Raw genomic sequence first — 13,596 nt, 5'->3', positions numbered from 1 at the left:
TCCCGGAGAAGCTAACTTTAACCCTTCCTGGAACTGCTCATCATAAAAGTATTTGATATTTATCAATTGCTCTGGGAGGAAATTCTTGAACAATAGTCTGTGTCACCAAATAACTTAATAATGAATTCGTAGTTCATAAGAGTCCTAGACATAGTTAAAAAAAAAAAAAAGCTTTTCTAGGATACTTCTTCCCACCAACACATTGATGCTTACCTTTATATATTACATTAATATTGGTCAAAAAGTCCTAAGGCAGTTGCCAGAAAACTCTCCAATCTGGGTTCCTTTGCCTTTGAAATGATAAAACTAAATTCCACTCCAGCCCACTTGTTAACCTTAGACTGTGGCTTCTTTGAAGGCAAGGATTATGTTTGATCCTTTTTGTATCTTTAATGATAGCATATAGTAGTTGTTTGATAAATACTTCATGAATCATGAATGAATGAATGAGAGCTAGCTGGGTAAGCTTGGCATGCTACTTAACTTCTATTCTTCTCAGGTTTTCTCATCTGTACAATGGTAATCATATCTTCACCAAAGAACTCTTGTGAGGTTTAAACGAGATGACAAGTAATATGTATTACATGTATTTGGGACACAGCTATGTTATATAGCCATTAATATACTAGGTAGGATAAGTAATAATATAACAATTGTATACACACTGTGTATACACATACATATATGTATATTACATATTTTAAAAATATATTATTTCATATTAAACGTTTTATATATATAAAATAAAGTATGGTGGCCTTCACAGGACTTGGCTTAATATTTTTATTTTATAAAATAAAAATAAATTAATTTAATAATATAATATAAAATAAAATAAAATAAAAATATTAACCCAAGTCCTATAAAGGTCACCAGAAAAATGGGATAGAAAAAGGTTCTCCTTCCTTTAACATCTAACTTAGCTATGAAGACAAGAAACCTGGTGCTGCCTAGAGATATCCCATAATGCTAAGCTACTCCAGTGAATTTCTTTTTTTTTTTTTTTTCTCTGAGACAGAGTCTCGCTCTGTCGCCCAGGCTGGAGTGCAGTGGCGTGATCTCGGCTCACTGTGAGCTCTGCCTCCTGGGTTCACGCCATTCTCCTGCCTCAGCCTCCAGAGTAGCTGGGACTACAGGCGCCCGCCACCACTCCCGGCTAATGTTTTGTATTTTTAGTAGAGACCGGGTTTCACCGTGTTAGCCTGGATGGTCTTGATCCCCTGACCTAGTGATCCGCCCGCCTTGGCCTCCCAAAGTGCTGGGATTACAGGCATGAGCCACCGCGCCCAGCCACTCCAATGAATTTCTACTTCATCAAGCTACACAGCTTCATCCTATTACAGTTGATGCCTGATACCAAACCAAGGAAGAGGTTCTTTGGCCTATGGGAAAATTCTCATATGTATGTGTGACATGTCCCATTTTGAATCTGTCCTCTGTTTTTACTGATGTAAACTCATTAAATGGCATGTGGTCCCTAGAGCATGGGTGCTTCATAATTACTTGACAGCTATACTCTAGTTCCATGGAATAGCTTAGTTCATAAAAATGGTGAGCAAACACCAACTTAAATGTGATTTGAAAGACATTTTTTATCCACTAATCCAACATAGGATATTCTGCCACTTTTCTTGCTAAATTAAAAAAAAAAAAAAATCCCCCATTTATTTATTTATTTATTTGCAGGGTCTTGCTCTGTTGCCCTGGCTGCAGTGCAGTGGGTGCCTTCATAGCTCACTGTAGTCTGGAACTCCCAGGCCCAAGTGATCCTCCCGCCTCAGCCTCTCAAGTATCTGGGATTACAGGTGCATGTCACCATGCTCAACTTGCTTGTTAAATTCATAATAGGATCTTCCATGCCAAGTAAAAATCATCAAATATTTTCTAAGCTGATTTCTTAATTATTTTTAAAAGTTGTAAGGCAATAATTATCTATTATCCAGAATTGAAAGTAGAGTCAGTTTGGGTACAATTCCTTTTGTGTTTCAACAAAACCTCTAGAAGAAAGTCACTGAAAAACATGAAGTGTCATACAAATATAAGGTAGTACACATTAGCCATATAAGATAACCTTATTTTACCCTATCAAAAATTGAGGTACTAAAAGGACAGAGAGTACTGTTCTCTGTTTCAGCGTAATATAATGTTCTCACAAAAATTATATTTGTTCTTAGGAAGTAACAACATTAAACGTGGCACCCACTCAAGAAATGTCTAATCATCTTTCTTTAAAAAGAATATAAAATGTAAAATGACTTAAGATCTTTTTTTAATAGCAAGGCTGTCAACCATAGGTTAAATAAGAGTTGAAATGACATACAGCCCTTCTTTTTAAAACCTGAACTATTTCTATGATATTTCCTAGGACAAGATTGCTATAGAAAATCCTATATGCGGAGGTTGGGCATAGTGGCTCTTGCCTGTAATCCCAGAGCTTTTGGAGGCCGAGGCTGGAGGATCACTTGAGGCCAAAAGTTTGAAGCCGGCTTGGGCAACATAGTGAGACCCTGTCTCTATAAAAAGTAAAAAAAAAGATTTTAGAAAAGGAAAGTTCTATATGGAGATGTAGCCTAAGGAAATATAATACCAGAAAAATCAACATAAACCTCATTTTTCTACTATGTGCTTAAAGGATAATCAAATATAAGTGGGTGACAATAATGACAAGTAATGTAAACAAATTAAATTACCTTTTAAAATATAACAACAGATGTTGGCTAGATCCTTTCTTCTTCCCATAGTTGCATATGTAGGATCTCATGATCTCATTTGGCACTCATACCAACAGCTCCTGGAGGAGGCCTTCTCTCTCACATATTTCTGCCCCTTGGCATCAGTACTAGGCCATGAACTCCTGAGGGCAGCCAGTCCCAAGCCCCAGAGTCCCTCCTGCCATCCAGAGTTGATGAAAGGCAGGAAAAGATACTGTTATCTCTTTAGTTCTTCCCAGAATTCCATAAGGGGTCACTGCTGGGGATCTTGGGTTGGTATTTCTGGGAAAAGGGAAACATCTATTTCATAGTCTTTCTCTTTCCCCACGGACCCAGTACAGGGCTGCATGCAGAATGGTAGGAAAGCTGGCTTCCCACACCAGAGGCCACCAGGGGAGGATGCACCAAGGTAAGTGCACCTGGCCCCCAGGGAAAGTCAACACAAGCCTGTGCTTTGTAGGGTAATTCTACATTTAACTTTTAAAAAGGGTCTTCTACACTATTTTCCATAGTGGTTGCACCATTTTACATCCTCACTACTAATGTATGAGGGCTCCAGTTTTTCCCTATCCTCATCAACACTTGTTGTTATCTGTCTTTTGTAGACACAAGGTTTTACGAGAGCACGTAATAAAAATTTTAAAGTATCACTGCTTTAAAAAATCATTGTAAAAGGCCATCACTGCTTGTTAAAAGCTTTGCAGATCTGAAGTGATTCTGGAATTCTAAAGGGTAATGTTATATCAAGAAGTAGAGATCTCTTTCCATGAAACTGTCCCTAAGTGGCAAAACCTGTGCTGCTTTCCTCACAGTTTCTCCACTTCTCTAGAAGGTCGGGCAGGTGCTAGGAAGGTAACCTCCAAACACTTCCCAACACTTTTGAGATGAACAGAAAGTGGAGTTACTTTGTACAATAAGCCAAGCATGAAAGTATCAGGTGCCCAGGAGGAGGCTCTCTAAAATTCAATTAGGCATCTTGATAGCTGAGTCATTTGAGTTTATAAATGACAGTCGGCCGGGCGCGGTGGTAATCCCAGCACTTTGGGAGGCCGAGACGGGCGGATCACGAGGTCAGGAGATCGAGACCATCCTGGCTAACACGGTGAAACCCCGTCTCTGCTAAAAAATACAAAAAACTAGCCGGGCGAGGTGGCAGGCACCTGTAGTCCTAGCTACTCGGGAGGCTGAGGCAGGAGAATGGCGTGAACCCGGGAGGCGGAGCTTGCAGTGAGCTGAGATCCGGCCACTGCACTCCAGCCTGGGCGGCAGAGCCAGACTCTGTCTCAAAAAAAAAAAAAAAAAAAAAGACAGTCAAGTGTGTATTGTGGCCATGCCTGTAATCCCAGCACTTCGGGAGGCCAAGATGGGAAGATCACTTGAGCCTGAGCCCAGGAGTTCAAGACCAGCCTGGGCAACATGGTGAGACCCAGTCTCTACCTCTAAGTGGAACATAAGAACAAGGAGGCTAACGTGGAACATATATCTTTGCTGAAAACTTGATAAACATGCATTCAGCTTTATAACAGATAAAAGGACTGCTGGACTCTATCAATGTCTTCTCTCAAATCTTCTCCCAACCAATTGCCTTTAGCTGGTAAAAGCATGCATTCAATAGCGAGTTGCTGTACCTTTCCTCAGGTGTTTGAAATGAAATGTGACCAATCATGTGGCCCAAAGGAAGCCCCTTCTGAGGCCTATAAACAGCTTGAACGAGAAGCTGGTGGCTTGTGCGTTTTCTGAGAGTACAACTTGTTGATCACAAACTAAACACCCAGGTCCCAAGGGATGCTGAGACGCACGGAGTCTTGCGAGGCTGTTCAGGGCTTTAAAAGTAGATTGTACTAATAGGCTGTCCCATTTCCAACTCCATTCTGACCATTTCAGAGACCAATTAGAAGAGGAAAAGCACAAAATCCAATGAATGTTATAGATGAGATCTATCCTATGCTTGGAGAGTAGGGGAAAGGGGAGGGTGTATCAGGTTCTAAAATCATTAGAGAAAGCAACAGTTAGGAAGAATCAAAATTATATTCACAAACCCCTTAAATGGAACACAAATATTTACCTGTCACTTTGTAACCCACTATATCACTTTCAGTAAGTCCAATACAGCTAGGTTTTCCTCCATCATTAGAATAGATGCTTCTTAGGTTAAGCACCAAAGGAAGTAGTTTCCTTATGTTTAGGGGCCTCATGTTGTACAGAAAAGAAAAATCCACAACCAACATATTCATGGTATGGAATCATACTCAGAACAGAAAGATACCACCCTCCAAGGGGCTTGCACAGATTTCCTGACTCCCGTTTCACACCTACTCCAAGGCAGGTGCTCCTGGAATAGAATGGCAGGGAAAAAAGCTATTTAAATTGTGGTTGCTATTTCTCTCTTGCACTTTCTCTCATTTAATATAAGCTAGTTAAAACTGTGTAATGCAATTCACTGAAATCAGTCTCCGAAATCCAAAGTTTGGCCAACAATCATCTTGGCTGTAGGACCACAAAGGAGACTCAACTGATAAAGAGACTTAAGATCCCAGAATTCAGTAATTAAATTCACAAGACTAGAAAAGGTCTTGGAATAGCCAAATTCGGAAGTGAAAAGCTCTTTAGAGCTCATTCAGCTTAAACCCCTCATTTTATAGCTGGGGAAAGTGGGGTCCAGAGAAATAAAGTAACATATTCAAGATCACACAGCTGATGAGTGGCAGGTCCCAGCTCAGAAAACAGACTTTCTGACTTCTATTTTATGTTCTTAGAAATTCTGATGAATCAAAGAAATACCTTAAAGGTAAAAGTATGCCCAATGGTTCCAACTTTACTATTCATCACACATTATACCAATTAAAATGCAATATATGGGTGATTATTACTGTGCTTTAATCATATTGTGTTGTCTAAGACATACCGATGGACATATGTTTTAGAAAATCAAATAAAACCACAGGGTTGGTTGTCACTGGCTCTATTTCTTTAATTTACGTAGTCTCAGCTTGTCTTTGGAGAATTTACAGACTAAAGCAAAACTGTCCCTGGAGACACTGTGGAAACAGTTCTTACAACAGTTACTCTCTTTGTTGTTGCAGTCATTTATAATCAGAGCAATCAAAATGTTAGTATAAGTCCACAGAATTACATGGCAACTTCAGTTGGACCAGAATGTCCCCTGCTCAAGCAGTCCCAGGAATCACCATTAGCTGAGAAAACTATCCAGAATCCAGAATCTGACTTGAGCTCAAACGCCAAGATCTTCCCCCTCATAAATGTATCTATTCTCCATTCTCTATTTCAATCCTACTATTTTTCTTTGAAATGTGAGTATGACTTCTGTGCCTGTTGACCTGTTGGAATATACTTGCTTGTTTGCTTTCTCCTATGTTTTTCTTAATGCAATAACTTGAAATGTCAACATGAGGTGACAAGGAAATCCTCAGTCAAAATAAGTTTGCAACCAAACAGGAGAAAGAAAAGAAAAGCCATATAAAAAATCAGCTGTAGAGGCAATTGAATGGTGGCCAAATCCATGGCCAAAGCTCTAATAGAGCATAAACATTTATCATCATTCGAGATCATTCCTGTTCTCTTATTCAGCAGGCTGCATGCTGGATCCTTTCCTCTGGAACTCACCATTTGCCCTGATCTTATACCCACTGCAACAAGTAGACAATGGAAGATCACTGCTCACTGTCTGCATATAGACTCTGGCCTCGTTTCTCAAACCAGAGGCACCTACACAAAGAATGTCTGTCAATCCAGAGTGGCAAAAAACCAACGGTGCTGGTTGTTAACACTTCCCTGTGGGGATAAAACCTAGCAAATTAATGATATCCTCTGCAATGAGGTATGGAGAAAATCCACTTTTCCATTCTTACTTGCCACAGAGCTTGGGAGAATCCAGCCAATTAATGGTAGAATCTCTATTAGAAGTGAAATGAAGGTCAGTGAAGTTACAAATGTAAAAGGGGACGATGCCTATTGGCCAGCATCCATCTGCTTCCATGGGGTCTTTAATAACATCTCAGGGACTACTAAGCAAAAAATGTGGAGTACCACATTCCGAGAAACCCACCATTTTAAGTCGCTTCCTGACTTTCACTATAAATTCTACTCTTTTCTTTCTTGGTTTGGTTGTGTCAGCCCTATGACAGCTTGTCTCCACAGGACCTAAGCTGGGAGAGATGAGTTACAAACCTAAATCCCAGTGTTTGTTAAGGGGATTTATGCATTAGGTTCTCTGAAACTTTACCCGGAAAGTCTTCCCTGTTCCTCTGCTGGGTTTCCGGAAGAGAGAAATCCCCTCTACGGATCTCCTTCTGACTCAGTGTTGGATACCGGCACATATAAATCCTGCCTAATGACTTCTGCCTGTGGCTGACAGGTTTTGGTCTTGGGTAAAAGCTGGGTTCTCAAAAGCTGCTTTTTGTTTATTTCCAAAGAGGATTTATTGCATGACTTCTTCAGTAAGCATCAGCATTCCCCATGATGGCTGTCAACACCCTTCACTTACTTGGGTGCTCCACATGGAGGGATCTAATTCATCCTGTCAGACCTGGCACCCTAAACATTCCAACATTTAGAGTTTAAAATCACACTGGGTAAAAATCTAAGGGCTCTGTTATGGAAGTTTCCTTTTTTGGAGGGAAAGGGTTACTTTCTTAACATAATCCACTCTTGAGATATAATTCTCTTGGTTTTCCTTTGATGATTTGTACAACTCAGGAGAAAGAAGTTACATACATCGGGACTGTGCCTTATTCCTGGTCATAAGAATTGGTTCAAGGATGGACATATAATTCAATCAGACTAATAGTAAGAAGGTGGGGCTTCTAAGAAACAAGGTGTTTCCTCTTTATAGGACTTGCAGTGTGAGGGCAGATGTGATGTCTATGGAGCTACAACCATCTTGCAACCAGAAGAGGCTAAAATTTCCAGGAGCCATGAGGAACATAAGAATGGAACCAACTGAGAGAGCTTATGAGCAGAGAAATGGATCCTGGTGACATAGTTGATACCTGGATCAAACTATGCCTGAAGCTAGTTAACCATGTATTTTTCAATTACACCAACAAACTCTTTTATGTAAGTCAGTTTAAGTTGGGTTTTCTGTTTCTTATAAATAGAAGAACACTGAGGGATACCTAAATTCACTAAGTAGATTCTGGTTTATAGGCTAAGTCTCTGATCGAGAGGCCTACCTTTTCCTGCAACACAGATACACGGTACTGTAAAAATCGTGCCATCTTGAATATGACAAGCAGACACTAGCAGAAGTCCTTTAATAGCTGATCCCTTTTGTAACCTCAAGCACCTTGCTTACCTTGTTATTCTCCTCTGTTGCTGTGTCTTCAACTGGTTTTTGTTTGCTTTTCCTCACTACTACTTTTTGCCCTTGGCAAATAAACACACATGATTTTGACTCTCCCTTCTTGTGAAACGTCTACCTTTCCCCATGTTCTGCTCTGACGCCATCCTAGAAGTGTACTTCCCTTCTCAGTCAAGTTTTCTGAAGGAGCAGTCTGCATCAAGCCTTTCCAGTGCCTCAGTTCGGCAAAGGGTTACATAAAAGAAGGGCCTATGGACAAATCTATCCTAGAAAGTGTGCTAGACAGTGGCCCCATCTTGGACAGTAACAATCAACATGGGAATATTAAGGGTTCTAGGAATTCTCACAATAATGAACACTATTTAATTTTCTATTATTTCCCAAATTTATTTGACTGTGGAAGTCACCTCCTGCTTTTATTATGCTTAAAATCAGAACGATGGTTGATACTAATTGGCTTCCTTTCTCCCTTCTCATTTATTCGCTCACGAATTATTATAAAATGTTTTTAAAATAACAATAAGCATAGAGAATAACATAACAGACACATTTGTAGCCACCAGCAGCTTCTTCCTAAAAAAAAAAGATCCAAATCAAATATGGCAAAAATATTAAGACTGACAATTTTTGAATGTTCGACTTCTCTCATACCTCTCTGCCTTATAACACATCCCCTCTGTTTTGTATACTGCTCCCCCTGCCCTGCTTCTCTTCTTTCCTTGTCTTTCTTGGTCTGGCAAAATCCGATCCCTGCTTCAAGATTTGGCCATTATTTCTGCCAGGAAACATCTCCTGATTTCTCCTATTCCCCAGCACATCCAGGTTTTTGTGGTCCTGATCTGATATCTGATAGTACCCTAAACATACCTGATATGGTTTGGCTGTGTACCCACCCAAATCTCATCTTGAATTGTAGTTCCCAAAACCCCCATGTGTTGTGGGAGGGACCCAGTGATAGATAATTGAATCATGGGGGTGGTTACCCCCATGCTGATAGTGAGTGAGTTCTCATGAGATCTGATGGTTTCTCTCTTTCTCGTTCTTCTCGCTCTCTCTCTTTCTTTCCTTTCTTTCTTCTTTTTTTTTTTTTAGATGGAGTCTTGCTCTTGTTGCCCAGCTTGGAGTGCAATGGCACGATCTCGGCTCACTGCAACCTCTGTCTGCTGGATTCAAGCGATTCTCCTGCCTCAGCCTTCCGAACAGCTGAGATTATAGGCACCCGCCACCATGCCTGGCTAAATTTTTTTGTATTTTTAGTAGAGATGGGGTTTCACCACGTTGGCCAGGCTGGTCTTGAACTCCTGACCTCAGGTGATCTGCCCGCTTTGGCCTCCCAAAGTGCTGGGATTACAGGTATGAGACACCATGCCCGGCCTAGATCTGATGGTTTTATAAGGGGCTTTTCTCCCTTTTGCTCGACACTTCTGCTTGCTGCCACCATGTGAAGAAGGATGTGTTTGCTTCTCCTAATGCCATGACTGTAAGTTTCCTGAGGCCTTCCCAGCCCTGTGGAACTGTGAGTCAATTAAACCTCTTTCCTTTGTAAATTACCCAGTCTCAAGTATGTGTTATTAGCAGCGTAAGAGCTAACTGATACAATACCCCTATCAAAAGAGAGTGATCCTCATACTTTCAGGTAATTGTTTACTCACTAGTCTCCCTTACTAGGCTCCAGGCTCCTTAAGGACAGAAACTGCCTTTTATTTTTGCATCCTCAGAATCCTGTATCATGCTAGAAATATCCAAGATTAAAATGTAATGTTTCTTGAATGATGAATGCTCCAGGGTTACTCAGTGGGTTTTCCCTACAATTAATAGAAGACTAGAGGCTGGCCACCAAATTTCTTAAATATGATGTTGTCAGGACTACCATATAGTTTATCCATTCACCACCTTTCCTCTTAGGATGCTGTCTCCACTTTTATTTTTCCTTCTAAAAGTAACTGAATCAGTTAGGATGTGTCCTGTTTCAAGCAGCAAAAAAACAACCATCAAAAGCTGAAACCATTGGGATGCTTCTTATTGAACCAGAAGTCCGGAAACGGGAGGTTTCAAGGTTGGTCATTGTGGACCCAGGCTCTTTCTATCCTGCTTCACCAACATCAATGTAATCACTTTTATCCTCCTACCTGTCACCTGGTGGTGGCTGCTAAAGCCCCAGCATCATGTCTTGTCACTATGTGCAAAGGCAGGAAGCTTCTGAAAGGGCAGAGAATCAGGCTCTTTTGGCAAACATGAGGCTCTGTCTTTTTACCAAGAAGAAAATCCTTCCCAGAATTCCCCTAGTGGACTTGGCCTGTGTCTCACAGGTCAGAACTTTTCACACATCCCCTGACTTGCAAGGGAACCTGGGAAAATGAGCATCCAGCGAAGGGGAACAGGAATTTGAAGACTGGCTTAACCCAACCATGATTTACCATCTCAGGCTGGCAGCTGCCACCTTCCCCAAAATCAAGAGACCTCTATGCACCAGTTGAATAAAATCTGGATTCTCTCATCAGGGGTGAAGGAAGCAGAGCAGGAACTGTGTTTCATATACACAGTCATCTCTGAAAGTTCTCCTCTTAATTGCTCCATGGCATCATGCTTTATTTGAGTAAAGTTCAGGCCACAGATAGCAGACAAAGCGTGCTTGCCAGCGTAACACTGCTGTGGCTGCCAGGGTACCTGGCTGTGAAACCAAAATATCAAGTTTCTAGCCCCAGGTTTCTCACTAGCCAGTCATGGGTTTCTGGTGAGCTCCCGATGGTGTCTGGGTTTAGTGTTCATTAGCTCTCACATGAGGCTTCCTCAGTGGTACTGTGTGGGCTGATGAATTACTTTTAAAATAGCAAAAAAGCTTTCCTTCACTTAACTGCTTATGTGAGGCATCTGTTGGTATTTTTTAAGGGAAGAAAACATTCATTCATTGGCTAGTTACCATGCATCTCCCTGGTGGCAGTTGGGGACACAAAGCCAGTTAAGGCAACTTCTGTCCTTAACAGCCTCACTGTTTGGTGAATGAGACAATCATATACACAAATAGCTAAGTTTAACATGATAACGGCAATGCTGAAGATCTGGAGACAGTGCCATTGTCTGGGGCGTGGGCAGTTCTCTGGGAAGCAGGATTCCAACAGGACCACTACATACAGCAGTATAGGCTGTTTTCCACATGCTGCATGGGTATACGAGGAAGCCCTGGATACAGGGTCAAGGAGACCTCTTAAGAGGAGGCCGAGGTGGGCGGATCACTGGAGGTCAGGAGTTCGAGACCAGCCTGGCCAACATGGTGAAACCCATTTCTACCAAAAAATACAAAAATTAGCTGGGCGTGGTAGTGCACGCCTGTAATCCCAGCTACTTGGGAGGCTGAGGCATGAGAATAGTTTGAACCTGGGAGGCGGAAATTGCTGTGAGCAGAGATCATGCCACTGTACTGCAGCCCGGACAACAGAGCAAGATCTTGTCTCAAAAAAAAAAAAAAAAAGGAAAAAAGAAAAAAGAAAGGAGGAAACACTTGAGTTGACAGAAAGGAAGGGTACAATTCTGGAGACTAAGACATGGTAAAGAAGAAATCCCTGATGCCAGACCTTGTGGCTCACATCTGTCATCCCAGAGCCTTGGGAGGCCAAGGCAGAAGGACTGCTTGAAGCTAGGAGTTCACGACCAGCCTGGGCAATATAGTGAAACCCTGTCTCTACAAAAAATAATTTTAAAAAGTGGCCTGTCATGGTGGTGCATTCCTGTATCCCAGCTACTTGGGAGGCTGAGGTGGGAGGATCGCTTGAGCTCAGGATTAGGAGGCTACAGTGAGCTATAAGCGAGCTATGACGGTGCCACTGTACTCCAGCCCGGGGCAACAGAGTGAGACCTTATCCCTTAAAAAAATTAAATAATAAAAAGAAAGAATCCATGGAGAGAACACAACATGAGCAGAGGAATGGAGACTGAAAAGTACAGTGCATATAAAGTTTAAGAGATGCAGAATGTTCCGGAGCAAACCTATATTGAAAGAAAGGGAGTGGGAGGGGGGCTGTTCATAGAGGAAACAGGGAGAGGAGGCTGAAACGCAAGTAAGGACTTTTAAAACCTGAACTTTTTCCTGTAGTTAGCAATTGAGAGTCAATGAAAGTTTTAAAGCATTAAAAGGAACTAGTTCCTTTAGAGGTTAGAGAGGCCAATCCCATTTGCAAATTAAATAACTACCAAATTGCAGCACTCCAAAAATTACTATGAACTACGTTTATAAACACAAAGAGCTTATTATAATGCTAGAGAAATGACTGTCAACTGGGTTTCAAAATTTTTAAGAAAACGATGATAAAATGAATCCCTGTATTTTGTCCTTCCATGAAACTGAACAGGTTAGGGATATATCCCATAAATCCTACAATTATTTAAAGCACAAAGCACAGTTTTACTATGTTATCGCTTTTAAATAACACTTCACCAGATTCTGGTTCCTGAAACCACTTTTGGGAAAAATGCTTTCCTAAGTGACATCACCCCGTTTTCCAAATAAAATGAAAAAAGAAAGGCTCATATTCAGAAGCAGCAGGCTACAAAAGGAGGATTGGTAGACCTTAAGAGCTTGCGATGGAACCCCTACTGCCTTGAGAGAAACAAAGAAATAAATTAAAAATATAAAACCCCCCAAATACACATAGTTGAGCTTAAAAGAGGTGGGCTGGTTTTCCCCAAATCCATTAATAATATAAATCACGGTATTTCATATTCATGGTCATCTCTGAAAGTTCCCCTCTTAATTGCTCCATGGCATCATGTTTTATTTTAGTAAAGTTCAGATTTTATTGCCAAAGACTAATGGGCATAGAGTCCCTGAAGAACTTGTTTTAAAACATCGACCAGTCAACCATAAAAGGGATATTAAAACAGCTACAGAGGCTAAATAAGAATTAAAAAGTATAGCCACTTATTTTTAAATTAGAATCCTCTTTCACATTTAGGAATATAATAAAATGTGTCATAAACTTTCTACTTTCGTTCCAAAGTATTGTTGTAAGAACCGACAGTAATACAGACACAATCTTTCTATGGTTAAGCAGTACCCATTAAAATCAAGTGCTGTTTTTAAGCACAACTGAAGACATTTTAAAATTATGAATGATTACAATGTCATAAAAACCTTCCGGGGAGAGAAAGAGAAAAGTAGAAACAGGGAAGGATCTAAATGAATAGGGCTGTTAATAAACTTCTACCATCAATGGGTCAAAATTGCCAGGCTAAGCAGGGTCAAGTCTTACTACAGTCCTAGATAGAACTTGTAGTTCAACAGGCGTCTGTAAAATGTGTTCAGATGAGATGTGTCTAGCTCACTGTTGAATCTTTTTGTGTCCTTCCTTATGGAGTAGATTCCAGTCTTGAACCTTCTTGATCACTACGTAACACCATTCCTTTTATTATTATGCTATATTCTTTACAAAGGTTTGGTGTCAATGATTAGTGATGTTGCCCCATTTTACAAGTGGGAGAGTAGCCAGAGGGGAATAAACCTCCCAGTCTTGCCTCAAGTTCAACATGAGTGGGGAACTCAGGTCCTCGATGCTCTAATAATGGGTTACA

General features: G+C 40.8%; 1 protein-coding gene and 1 long non-coding RNA gene across 11 annotated transcripts in view; both read right to left on the bottom strand.

Moving 5' to 3' along the window:
- Positions 1-13,596, bottom strand: part of LOC105494095 (FTO alpha-ketoglutarate dependent dioxygenase) — a 445,404-nt gene that overhangs the window by 135,631 nt on the left and 296,177 nt on the right. The gene's annotated exons all lie outside the window — the stretch shown is intronic.
- The window catches only part of LOC139359879 (uncharacterized), a 31,566-nt gene continuing 18,957 nt past the window's right edge, over positions 988-13,596 (bottom strand). Inside the window, exons 1-2 of the long non-coding RNA XR_011616470.1 lie at positions 2,691-13,596; positions 988-2,513 (exon numbers count right to left, since the gene is read on the bottom strand). The exon at positions 2,691-13,596 is cut by the window's right edge and continues 18,957 nt beyond it. This is a non-coding gene — a long non-coding RNA (uncharacterized lncRNA). The remainder of the gene's footprint in view (positions 2,514-2,690) is intronic.

This window comes from Macaca nemestrina, chromosome 18, assembly GCF_043159975.1.
Source record: "Macaca nemestrina isolate mMacNem1 chromosome 18, mMacNem.hap1, whole genome shotgun sequence".
NCBI lineage: Eukaryota > Metazoa > Chordata > Mammalia > Primates > Cercopithecidae > Macaca > Macaca nemestrina.
This window is presented reverse-complemented; position numbering and strand designations above follow the sequence as displayed.